The sequence below is a fragment of the Camellia sinensis genome, chromosome 5 (genome assembly GCF_055761805.1).
Source record: "Camellia sinensis isolate YWXY chromosome 5, ASM5576180v1, whole genome shotgun sequence".
Taxonomy (NCBI): domain Eukaryota; kingdom Viridiplantae; phylum Streptophyta; class Magnoliopsida; order Ericales; family Theaceae; genus Camellia; species Camellia sinensis.
The window spans coordinates 14,601,937-14,615,564 of NC_138965.1; the positions used below are offsets into that span (position 1 = coordinate 14,601,937).

Sequence of the window (13,628 nt, forward strand, 5' to 3'; positions counted from 1 at the left end):
AAACTAAAGTGCAATTCCCAACTAGGAAATATTTTGCGCCATCATCCACATAACATAAACAATACTTAATTTCTTATCTCTACTATACCATTGTGTTGCTGAGTACTAGGAATAATGTCACGACCCAAACTCCCCCCTAAGGGGTTTAGCATCATAACTGATCAGTAATCCGTGATTACCAAAGGCCCAGTAATAACAATTGTACAATAAAGGGGCCAACGAAAGCCTATAAATATTAAAATAGAATGTCCAAAGAGCTGTGAAGACTTAAATGAGTAACACAAGTTTTATATACTGATATATGCACAAACACTTGAGTCCATAAGATGTTTATATACAGAAACAAAACAAATGTTAGGGAATTAAATCCCAAAACCAAAACGATTTATACAACATTCACTTGACTTCATATGAGAGCACCCAAAAACAAGCCTTGACATTAGCGGTTCGGAACCTCATGGTGAGGCACAATAGGTTGGCTTAACAAAACGGGTTTAGGTCGACGCTGCTAACTTTGCTTCGATGCCTGACCACCTACATATATATAATAAGCTGTGAGCTAAAGCCCAGTGAATAAAAAATGTGTAAAAGGGTTAAGAATGAATGTCATTTCAGTAATAAAAATAGTCAATTGCATCTGTAGATCAGTTATTCAATCAATGTCTCATATTTCATGTCATATCAGTCATTTAGAAATCATAGCAGTCATACGTGGTACATCCAATAGCAGTACAGTACAGTAGGTCTTAGAAGACCAAACAATCAATTGATGGCCATCAAACAGTAAACGGTAGTTCCAAAATTTGGAACTGACAGAGATCTTTGTAATAGTAGCAGTAACAGTAACAGTAGCATCAATAGTAATAGTAACAGTAACAATAGCAGTAACGGTCAGTTGCTATGAATGCCACGAGTACAGTTTATAAAATAGGACAAACATTCGTTCAGTAAACAATATCATTTCAGAAGGCAGTGCAGTTAATTATTCAGAAAATAATTATAATTGAACATAACTTTACAACATTGTTACTCACAGTGGGCTCCTCGAAACACGTACTACAATGCACTAACGGTGCGGCTTCCGACCTAAACACCAAACAAGTTGAAGCACAACAACTCAATACACAGTCCACTCGTTCAATCGATTCATTGTTTACTTAATCGGTTTCCATTCATTGTTTACTCATTCTGTTATATCATTTGTTCTACACTTTCTTAGTGTTCATGAAATGTAATGCATATGAGAAACACGTTTAAATAATGCATATGGGGGCCCGGAATGTGAAAAAGTGGAGGGAAAAACAAAACCGGGACTGTCCCTTACAGCCACACGTGCGGGGGTTCTCGTCGCATGTGTGAGACCATCTCCGCAAGTGCCTCCCGCACCTGCAGTTTAAGCAGAATGCTTGCTCACACTGCCTTGTTTTCCGTACGTGTGGGGCTCCAAGCCGCACGTACGGCGCTGGGTGAAAAACTGCCCGAAATTTTGTTCAAATTTACAGCTCACATTTGCATCAATGCAACTTCATTCCATACATTAATGACCCAAAAATTCTTCAAAAACACTTGATCAAAACTTTGAAAATACTTTAGAAAACATAAACACTTAATTATTTATAAATTATTTGCTCAAAATCTTGAAACACAATATTTAAATCAAAACCCATGAACTCATGATTCTAAAATTTCTTTTCAAAACCAAATGCACAATAAAATTGCATATAATTTATGGAGCTTAATTTAATTACAACTTTCAAAATCAAATCCAAAATAATTAATTTCTAAATTAACTTTCATAAACTTGAGCTTAGCTCCAATTCTTTATCTTCTTGTCAATTTCTCTCTAATCACATAAAATTGATTTCAAACTCTTTTCTATTTCCTTAAAAACATGAAATCAAAGTTGTAAACTTCTTAGAAAATCATTTGCATGTATGAAATTGACATCAAAATTAATTTTCTTCATATCAAACCCCAAATTCAAACTCATAAGTCTTTTAAACATGAATTAAAGTCTCAAATTAATTATTTCTCAACTTATTTCCATAAGCTTAAACTTAACTCAATTTGTAACCTCAACTTAATTCGTAATCATAGATGTTCCAAAATATGTTTAATTTGAATAAAACTCTTAAATTACATTATATGCATGGATTAAGAATCTAATTATCAAATCAAAACTTTATCCAACTTTAGGATTAATTCCAAATTTCCATAAACTTGATTTTCATAAAACATTTCATTTTATCATCAAAATATGAATTTGAATGGCTCAATTTCTTCAAAATCTAAGATGCATGTAAATATAGACTCAAATACTCATAGAATTCCCTCATGCATTTAACAATGGGACTTAAATTCATGCAAGATTATAAAAATCAAAATCAAAATAATTAGTTTCCATGAACATGAGCCTAGCTTAATTTTCTTTATCTTCTTACTAATTCCTTTTAATCACATGATTTTGATTCCAATTTCATCTTTTAATTTCAAGTGTAATGTGAAGATTCTACAAAAATCAAGCATAAATTTCATACCTTAAACTTTAATTTCAGAATTTATGGTTGATTTTCCTTTGGATCATCTTCCTCTCTTTCAATTTCCTTGAGCTTTTCTTCTCTTTCTTTCACTTTCCTAGCTTTTTCCCTTGGCTTTTCTTGATTGAGTTCAATTTTCTTTTCCTCTTTTTTGTTTTCCAGCAGTCAACACACCCTCTCTCTCTCTTTTGGCTGTTCATTCTCTCTCTTTTTTCTTTACTTCTCCAAGTGTTGTTTTGAGCCAAATGAAGTTATACTTCTTGAACTTACCAGCACACACACATACACACATACAATTCACCTCTTTGTCCTTAACATCACACGTGCACACATACACTTGTCAACAAACTCACAGAATTCTCAGCACACCCACACCTACACCTACACCCACACCCACAATTCTAGTTTGTTCCATAATTTAATTTATGTCTAGGATTAATTTAATTAAGCATCCCTTAATCTTAATAAATCTTGATTAACACCAATTAATTAATTATAACTAATCTCAAATCCCACATAATTTAATTAGTATAATTGACTTCCATTAGAGCCCAATTAATTATATTTAAATTTACCAGTCTGAATCAGATTTTTAATCAAACTCCCAAAAGGCTCCAAATATCAAATTAAACTTATTTCCATATTTAATTTTGGTTTCTTCCATCATTAAGGCCTTCAATTTCAGATCAAACTCAAAATCTTTGTCAATAAATTATATACTCAATTGAATACCTTATAAATAAATTTAATTCATAATAATTTCCAATTTTCATAACTTAATTAACTCCAATTCAGACCCAATTAATCAGATCTCAATTTTACAAATCTAAATCGAATATTCAATGAAACTCCCATACGATCCGATACTCGAAATTAAAATAATTCAATTCTTCAATTTTGCCTTCTAGTCATTTAAGCTTTCCATTTCTAATTTGAAAATAAATCCTCAATAAAACTACATACGAATCAGTCTCTGCAATTTTCATAAATCTCAAATTAAATCGGAATAATGGCAATTTAACATTCAAATCTCTTTAATTAATTAAATGCTAAGTAGTATACGTGATGGGATCATCACAAACAATCAATTTCTAAGCATCCATTTCTCTTCATAGAGCTTTCTAAAAAACAACTCAAATAGATACTCGCCACCTCAGTTAAAACTAAAAGCACGAAAACTCTTATCTAATTGATCTCGACCTCATATGTGCAATGTCAAAAATCATCTCAAAACTTTTGACTTATGGGAAATCAAATAGTCTTGACTAAGATGCGCATCGTAACCTATAAATGTGTCTAGATTAGGGCTAGCTATCATACCCTTACACATATCCAGTCACAAATATTGTAGTGGACTAAATGCGCTAATACAAATGCCTTTCTGCGGCTTTTTTTACTTATTTGTGCGTAACCATTGTGAACAAAATTACACATTCACATGAGAGCAAGATACCACAAGTGAGTGGGCTTGAGAGGGCCTACTCAAACCATCCATGTCATCTTTTCATTAATGTGATTAAGTACAACAAGCTACCGGTTTATGACCAATGTCATAAACTAATTCCAATCATCTTAATGTGTGAGTTCTCGAAGACAAGTGTAAAGGTTTAGGCTCAACTAGATAATGACTCATGACTAAATAATGTTCATTAGATCATAAAAAGATGTCATGGAGATATCAAGTGTGTTTAAGTCACAAATTTAACTAGTAAATGCTAATCCCCTGCACTTTCAAGTCAATTTTATTCTCCATGCACTTTACTACATCTAGTTGAAACATAACGATGCTCCTCTTGCCATCTCTATTTCTTGTTTCATAGTTAGTTGGAATATCTACAAAAAGGAGAGAATAAGCTATCAATCTATGATAGCTCTTGAAGCAACTTAAGCGTGAATTAGGCTAAAGAGTCTAATTCAACATAATACTCTTACAAGTAATGCGTTAAATTCTCAGAGTCATAACAACCTTGTCGACTTTGAACTTTTCGTTACTGTGCTACAAATTTTGCGCTTAGTGGTAAATGTTATTCAAAAGTGTTAGCCTAGCTAAGGAATCACACAAAGAAGCACATCCTCATGTCTCACACTCAAGTGTGGACACAATAAGTGTCTAGACTTAGATAAGTTGGCAGTGCTAATAGATTTTGCAACCACTATGCGCTAATCTTTTCACTTAATATTAATAAATTTTTTGCAGCTTCTAAGCACTAATCTTTTAACTTCAAGTAATACTTCAATGCACACTATCATAGGATGTGAAATTTTTGCTCCATCTACTCCCATCAGTTGGGTAGAGGCTACTCGTCTAACACTTAATGACTAACTCATTTAAGCTCACATTTCTTGGATGGTGTGACTCTTGGATGTTGCTTCATCTAATGATGTAACATTATTACAAGTCAAATTACAAAGTCAATCTGCGCAGCTCAATAGTCAGGATTATATACAGATCTATTGAGGGCTTACTAGTTTCATAACTCCAAACTCACCAATCAAAACAACTTAGCATGCCGTTAATCATAGCACGCACATCAGTTTTTATTACGCCTAGTAAGACAACAAAACCACGGAGACATTGAGTCATATTTCCTTACTTTAGTTCAATTAAGATCTGACCTAAAGTCTCCAAGACTTTCGGCTCATCTAAAGAATAGGATTACATTATTCACAATTGAACATCTCTACTAAGTCTAGGTCAACCAAATTAACTTTCATAAGCTAAGTCAATTTAGAGGGAAAAAAATGCGCATTTGGATTAATTTGATTAGCATAATATAATTTCCCTGCAAAAATTTAAATGAAAATATTACACAAGTTGCAAGATCAAAAATTCATTATGCTTGTAATCATCTCTTGCGTCACAAGTGACAATTATCCAAAATTTAATTTAATTTATGCACAAAATATTAGTTTTTGGGAGTAAATCTACAAATATTTCTCTCAACCAAACAACCTCCCACTAACTATGGCATGTCTAAAGCATGATAAAATATTTAATTCCACATGATAATATCTCAATGTAATTCATAAAAGAAAATATGCTAGAATATTTAATCATGGAATTCCATCATGAATGACCCACAACCACCGCCGACCGTCTGCAGACCATCGAAACAAGCGAACAAACACTCACCGATGAACACCAAGCAAACAAACACTCTCTTTCTCTCTCTCACTGATTGTCGAATCTCTTTCTCTCTCACTGGCGACCACCTCTTTTCTCCTCTGTTTGTTTTGGAAATTTCTATATTTTTCATTAATTGGTTCCTTGTTTCTTGAATCTAGTCTGATTTTTGTAGATCTAAACTTGTTGGAAATTAGGTTGGGTTTGAAACCCGAATCCAATTAGGTCGCCTGTGGTGGCATGACCTGATTAAAAGAGATTCAAATAAAATAATATATTATATTTCAAGATATGAGATAATTTTGATATAGATAATTGTCATATATTAGATGATAATTATTAATTAGATATTATTGATATGAGATAGACATTATCTGGGATAATGCATCTATCCTATGGGTCTCCTAACTCTCTTATATAAACAGAACTTGGATTCTGTATTTCACACAACAAAAATTATACGTTCTCTTTTCCCACAAGCCATTCCGCCTTCATACTGTGAATAATGTGGGTAATTCTCTAGTAGTTCTACTCCACTACTAGGAATTATTTGAAGACATTAATGGAGACACATGATTCACCCACATAATCCATAGATTCGTTTTGAGCATAAAAAGTATGCCCGAATCTGTTTATTTCCGATGTATACTATTTCTTATTTTTCCTAAATTGGTATCAGAGCCATTGTTGGGTGTTTTCGTATTATTTTGTGAATGAATATATATATAAACATGATTTGTGTATAAAATTTATGTTTTTCAAGCCATCACTAATTGTCCTAAATTTCATATATGGTGTAGTCTATATTACATCCAACCCCATAATCATTTCACTTTTTCTCTCACAAACATCACATCCAACCACATAAAAACCCAACTATCTTCCCAAACACCAAAAATTTTTTATCTCATAAAAATCTACATCTACTAAAATCTACATAAAAACTCACTTCCCAAACACCATCTATATCTACAAAGTTTTTTGCAAAAATCGAACTATCAGATTTTGAGAAAAATAGAGATTTATATCCGATTTTCGTAATTTTGACTGCATGCTGGTTTTACATGTTTTGTTTTTAAGTTGTAAAAATTATATATTTGAAATCTTTATTTCGAGACCTTCGAAACAGTATATTATGGCCTGATTCTAACTTACAATTGAGAAGAAAACACAAACCCTAATTTTGAGTGAGAGTGAAAGCCATTGGAGCCATGGGAAAAGAAGGCGAAATTCTTGACGTCATTGTGACACGTGCGGCTAACGTGTGTTGATGTCATCAGTGACTCTGTACTGATATAAGTGCTTTGCAACGTGCTAATGCAAGCCGCTAAAATCAGCTGCTGAGGTAAGCAGTGACACAGGAGCTGAAAATTTTAAGGCTTTGTTTGTTTGTTTTAAATTTAAAAACTACATTAATTGCTTCTATATTATTCGATATAATTCTGATTGAAACATGGCTTATACCGTTGGACTCAGAATTAGTTTTTCTACAAGATATTAAAGTTTCAGAATTTTATGAAAAATAAAATATTTTTCATTAATGAAAAATTCAATATTTTTTACGTTAAATTTCTCCTGGGTGAGCATGACTTGGATTTTGGACTTGAAATTTTTACAGTAAACTACTGCTATGTAATCTTATTCACTGGTATAATTTTTGCATTTTTTCATATTCTGTAATATTTATTTTTGATTTTCTGTGTAATTATTAATTACTTGTAATTTTAGAAAATTTCAAAAAATTGCAGAAATTATAAAAATATGTTATGGCATTATTCAAATACTATATAAAGCATGTTAAGTTCTTTTAAATGATTAGAACTTACTATATATTATTATAGCATGATTTACTTATATTAGTGAATTTTTGTCGTTAGGCAACTAGGGGAGGTTGCCGTTGGAGGAAGGGAGCCACCAACAGTGGTAGGAGTGATGAGGTGTCGATCGTTGTTCTTCTGCTTGACGTTGGTGTCAATCAACGGTGTTTCTTTGGAGAGAGAGGAGCAAATGAGATAGAAGAGAGAGTAAAAGAGACAGAAGAGGAGAGAGGAGCATGGGAGGTTTGGTTTTGTTATGCGTGTGTTTCACGCACAATAGCAACTAGGCCTTAATTTGTAGCAAACTACGCTTGCTTATTCGGGAAATTCGAGGGGCTTGTTTTGTGTGGATGTAGCATAACTCAAATGAAAAATGTTGAGACATGTGTTTGGTAACGTTTACGTTTTTAGTTTATATTTACAAAAATTTTATAAACTGGTTTTCGTTTATTTTTTATTTATTTTTAGAAAAAAATAAACTACAAACACGTTTGGTAATTGACAAAATGTTTAAAAAAATTAAAAAATATAAAAAAGAGTAAGAAATGGCAAGTGGTGGCAAGTGGCGGCAGAAGATGGTGGTGAAAAGTGGTGACGGTGGGTGGTGGGTAGCTGGTGGCGGATGGGTGGTGGTGGTGGGTGGGTGATGGTGGCGGGTGGTGGGTGGTAGCGAGTGGGTGGTGGTGGTGGTGGTGGTGGTGGCGGATGGCCGGTGGGTGGTGGTGGCGGTGGTGGTGGTGGTGGTGGTGGTGGATGGGTGACGGTGGCGGGCGGTAGGTGGTAGCGAGTGGGTGGTGGTGGTGGCTGGTGGCGGTGGTAGGTGGGTGGCGAATGGCAGGTGGTGGTGGGTGGTGCGCGAGTGAGTGATGGGTGGTGACGGTGGGTGGGTGGGTGACGGTGGTGGGTGGTGGGTGGTAGCGAGTGGGTGGTGGTGGTGGTGGTAGTGGTGGTGGTGGCGGGTGGGTGGCGGGTAGGTGGTCGGTGATAGTGGTGATGGTGGTGATGGTGGTGATGGCGGTGGTGGCGAGTGGGTGGCAGATGACTGGTGGTGGTGGGTGGCTAGCGGTGGCAGGTGGTGGATGGTGGTGGGTGGTGAGCGGTGGTGACAAGTAGGTGGTGGGTGGTGGTGGCGGCGGGCGATGGATGGTAGTGACGGGTGGTGGGTGGTGGCGAGTGGATGGTAGGTGGGTAGTGGGTGGTGGTGGTGGTGGTGGTGGTGGTGGTAGCGAGTAGGTGGCAGACGGGTGGTGACTGGTGGGTGGGTGGTGGCGGCGGCGGTGGTGGTGGTGGGTGGTGGTGGCGGAAAACGGTGGTTGAAAATAGTGGCAGGTAGTGGCTAGTGTTGGGTGGTAAAAAAAAAAAAACTCAAAACTCAAAACGAAAACACATTTTTTGTGTTTTCATTTTTTGGCCAAATTTATAAACTGAGACCACTAATTTATAAATCAAAAATTTTACCAAACAAGTTTTTATTTGAGTTTTTTAAATTTTTATAAATATAAACAGAAAACTGAAAACATAAGTGTTATCAAACGACACCTTTTCATTGAGTTTAATATATTTTTTATTAGAATTAATACATTTTTTCAAAATTAGAGTCGCTGTTGTGCATAGCACAATGCCACTGTTGTACTCTTGATGGGGCTCACTTCGGGTTTCGTTTCAATAATTCGAGTTGTTTATTTTTTTACAATATATTGAGTATAATACATATGTAAAAAATCAAATTAATTGAATATCAATAATCCTTTTGTTAAATTATATATTTGTAAAAAATCAAATTGATCAGATATCAATAACCATTTTATCAAATTATAATTATATTTATGCTCTATTCAATATATAAAATAAATAATTAAAATTATCAAAACAATATCTCAAATGAGTCTCATTGAGAGGACAACAGGAACAACTATGCTCCCATGGCCCCGTTTGTTTTTGGGTTAAATAGGTGGGAGGAGATTAGGATGGAGGTAAGGTTATTTAGTATTATGTTTATTTGTAGAGTTGTGGAGAAGATTATGATGGATGGGGTGATATACATGGAGGTTGGAAGGGGGATTGAGATAGAGCAGGTGGAAATAGTACTAGAAAAATAGTGAGAGGATTATAAATTTTTTTATTTTTTTTTATATTGAGATTTTTTTTAATTATTAATGTTTATTGTTTATATTTTTTTATTTATTTTATATAAAAATAATTTAATAATTCCTATACTAATAACTATCATCAAAACAAACATAATTTTATTTAATCTCCTCATTATAAATTCCCACCATTCTATTACTGAAAATAAACGGGTCGATGATCCATCTACAACCCCCATACCAATTCTCACTTTTTAACACTTTCACGTCCACAGCAAATCAAAAAAAAATATATATATATATATATATCTATTCTATTATTAAAAGCAAACACCAATTTTGGTGTCATGAAGCCTCAACCATGTCCACGTGTAAATTAGATGATTTGACCAAAAAAAAAAAAAAAAAAAACCACATCCCATGTTTTCCACTTTCTCCATCAGTAACTTCTTTCAACTACTCCATCTCATACTCTTCATTACCCACTATTCTCTTCCCCAACCCCTCACAACAACAAGAACCCATCTCCCTTCTCTTTATTCCACGCCCTCTCCCTCCTCAAATTTACCCCCAATCCATTTCCTTCTCTTGCCGCCGCAAAGAAAGCCGTAGCCGTCCTCAAGGGCAACTCCAAAGTCGAAGGCGTTGTTACCCTCTCTAAGACGACGGTAGTCATTTATTTTTTTAGCCCTTTCACATCTCTAAATTGGAAATTCACAATTTTGTTTATTTTGGATTCAAGTTAATATATACAACAATTTTATATATATAATGTTATGTACTTCATTTGTGTTTTGATGCAATTGTTTGGATTTGATTTATTTGTTTGTTGTTTTAATAGTGTTCAACTTCTTTGTTTTAATTTTTTTAAACTGTCAAGTGTATATTAATCTCTTTATCTGTAAGTGTTTTAAGATCATTGGTGTCATTTGTTTGTTAAAAAAAATAAAAATTAAGCATTTTAAAATTTTCTAGATGTGTTTAAAAAATTTAGTGTTTTTCAGTGTTCTTAAATTCTACATAACTATAAGTCTTTTGAGAGTTTTCAATTTGTATTTTTGTTTTTTTTTTGTGTATTACTGTTAATTATACTTTTCATAGAAAATAAAAAAGATCCATTATGTTACCAGGTTTCTTTGGGGAAAAAAAACATATAGTACAAGTTTATATTCAAATTTTTTTATATATATAAAAAATTGCGAAGTATAAAATGTGTGCAATTATTTAGACGTAGATTACACTTAAAAAGTTTGGAGTTTTTTTTTTCACGGTTATCTTTTTAAAGCTTTTGTTTTTGTTTTTTTGTTTTGTTTTTTGGGTCTTTTTTTTTTGTGTGTGTATAAATTCAATTTTTAAAATTTGATTTGTTTGTTCACTTAATTCTGTGTGTATGTTATTTAAAATAAAATCCAGTGCTCTTAAAAAAAATCATATAAAATGAGTGTCTTTAGTTTTTTTTTTTTTTTTTTTGGTGTAATACTGTTAGTTATACTTTCTATAAAAAAAAAAGTAACAAAATAAAATGTTTCATTGTGTTATTAGGTTAAAAAAAATCAATTATTATTTTTCTTGGTTTACATCAACATTTGTGTTTGTGCGTTTATAATTTATGCTTCCAAAAAATTGGTTTGTTTATTTGTGTAATTTTGTGTGTGTTTTTTAAAAACAATTCAATATTCATAAATTTTGTTTTATTTAAAAAAGCAATAGTCTTAATTTTTTTTAAAAAAAGTTTTGGGGTTTTTTATTATTTATATTAATAGTTAATTATTTTTTTTGTATATATTAAATCTTTGTGAGTGTTCTAAGAGTATGGGTTTGTGTTTTGGTATTTTGTGTGTACCATTATTAATTACATTTTTTATTTTCTTCATTAAAAAGTAAAAGAAAAAAAACTATGTTATTAGATTTCTTGGAGAAAAAATTGACTTTCCTTCGTTTGTATTTTTTGCAGGTTACTTTTTGACTTCGTGTTGTTCAGAATAAACAATTTCTCGATTGATTTTCTATCGACACCTATTTACTTTGATTGTAAACATTCTATATGAGCGTTGGGTTTGTAATGCTTGAAACTTGAATAATTCAAATTAATTCTATTTGGGCTTAAACAAATGTGTAATTTCTTTTTCTAAGCTTAAAAAAATCAAATTTATAATTTCTTTTTTATTTTATTTTATGTTTACTTAAAGAGTTTGTGATGGTCAGAAAAAATAACTTCTATAGTTGTGTTTTAAATTTTGTGGGCGTGTTTAAAAAATTTAGTGTTCTTCAGTATTCTTAAATTTTACATTTGTAAGTGTTTTGAGAGTCTTGAATTTGTATTTTTGTATTTTTTGGTGTATTACTGTTAATTATATTTTTCATAGAAAATAAAAAGATCCATTATGTTATATCAAGTTCCTTTTGAAAAAAAAAAAACACTTATATTGTAAGTTTATATTCATTTATATATATACATATATATATATATATATATATTTAAAAAACTATGAAGCATAAAATGTGTGTAATTGTTTAGACTTAGACTTAAAAAATTTTGAATTTCTTTTCCATTTGATTTGGACTATGTTAATCTATGTCAAAATGTAATTTTTAAATTTTTTAGTTTCATTTATAAAAAACTTTAATAATATTTACATTTTGTGCCTTTATATATAATAAGCCAATTAGAAAACCAAAATTATTATTGTACTTTATTAGTCAAAGTACGCATGTGTACTATTGTGGCTCATTTTAACAACGTAAAATTCTAATTTGCTCAATGTACATTGTTTGTAAATTAATTTTCACATGTATCTTATATATTTTTTGCAAGATTTGTAAGATCTTTAGTCTTATCTTACCAAATTGAGATTTTATATGAATTTTTGTTGTAAGGTTTTCTTTAGTTAAGATTAGTAAATATTATATTTTTTTTTAAAAATAAATCGAACAAATTTTAACATATATGAGAGGGTAATTTTTTGGGAAAATTGGGCCGAGCTTCGAGTTGGGTTTTGAGGCCCAAAACGCAAAGGACTAGGTAAAAAGGCCGTACTGAATACTCCGGCCTAGAGGGCAAGGTTACTCCGGCCTTGGGGAGACAAAGGTACTTCGGCCCAAGGAGGTGAGTTTATTCCGGCCCAAGGAAGAGTAAGGCTACTTCGGTCCAGAGACAACTCGGAGTAGGGCCGGTCTTAGAGTTAGTCCGGTCGCGGTATGTTCTGGGAAAACCGGTTTCGGAATTAGTCCGGTCGTGACACACTCTGGTTAAGTCGGTCAGAACTTGTTACTTGGAAGTTTGATCTAAGCATACCAAGGTTGAACAGGGGCAGCCGAAGTAATGAGTTAAAGGAGAAGACCGAGCTAAGGATAGTTCGGCCTTCTCTGTGGCTCAGCATAGCCAGTGTTATTTCGGTCGTGTGGTAGTTCGGCTATGGAGAAAACCATCCCACTTGGTTTAAGCAGTGGGGGAGGGTGTAAAAGGATAAGCATTATCCTTTGGAGTATGAATCCTAGGAGGACTCTGCATGGAGAAATACAAGTCCTACCAGGATTGTGCCACGGGAAACTTATAAAAGCCTACAAGCATCACCTTGGAGGAGGTAATTGAACACAATCTTTCTGAGAACTTAGAGCTTTGTCTATTTGTCAAGTTTTCTGACTTAGGCATCGGAGAGGTTTCCGGCACACACCCGCCGGCTAGCTCACGTTTGTGTTTTCATGTGACAAAGCGACGTCGTACTGAGGAGCGTGGACTTGGTCAACAGGATTATACGAGGAGAATTATTTCCTCCCCGTACAATTGGCGCCGTCTGTGGGAAGAACAGACAAGAACAAACACCTCTTGACTAGGCTTCTCCTTTTCTCATTCAATGGCACACATTGATGACTTGCCGCAGTCCGCCGTCGACGGACTAACTCCAGAGGGGGGCGCAAGGCGCGAGGGATTACCTGCTGTCCCTCCCATGGCGGACTTGGAGCCCCAACAACATAATTCCAGGAGGAGCGGCAGGGGAAGGCGGAATGGCAGCCCTCGTCACTCTCAAAGTCCCGACAGGCAAAGGAGGAGGATTGATCCTCA

The 13,628-nt window shown here is 33.7% G+C and overlaps 1 long non-coding RNA gene across 1 annotated transcript; it reads right to left on the reverse strand.

Moving 5' to 3' along the window:
- Positions 1-205: 205 nt before the first annotated feature.
- Positions 206-2,763, reverse strand: LOC145790045 (uncharacterized). The gene is made up of 3 exons (XR_014328676.1): positions 2,538-2,763; positions 1,035-1,086; positions 206-534 (listed from the first exon to the last, which is right to left on the reverse strand). It is a non-coding gene; the product is annotated as an uncharacterized LOC145790045 (long non-coding RNA).
- Positions 2,764-13,628: the final 10,865 nt, after the last annotated feature.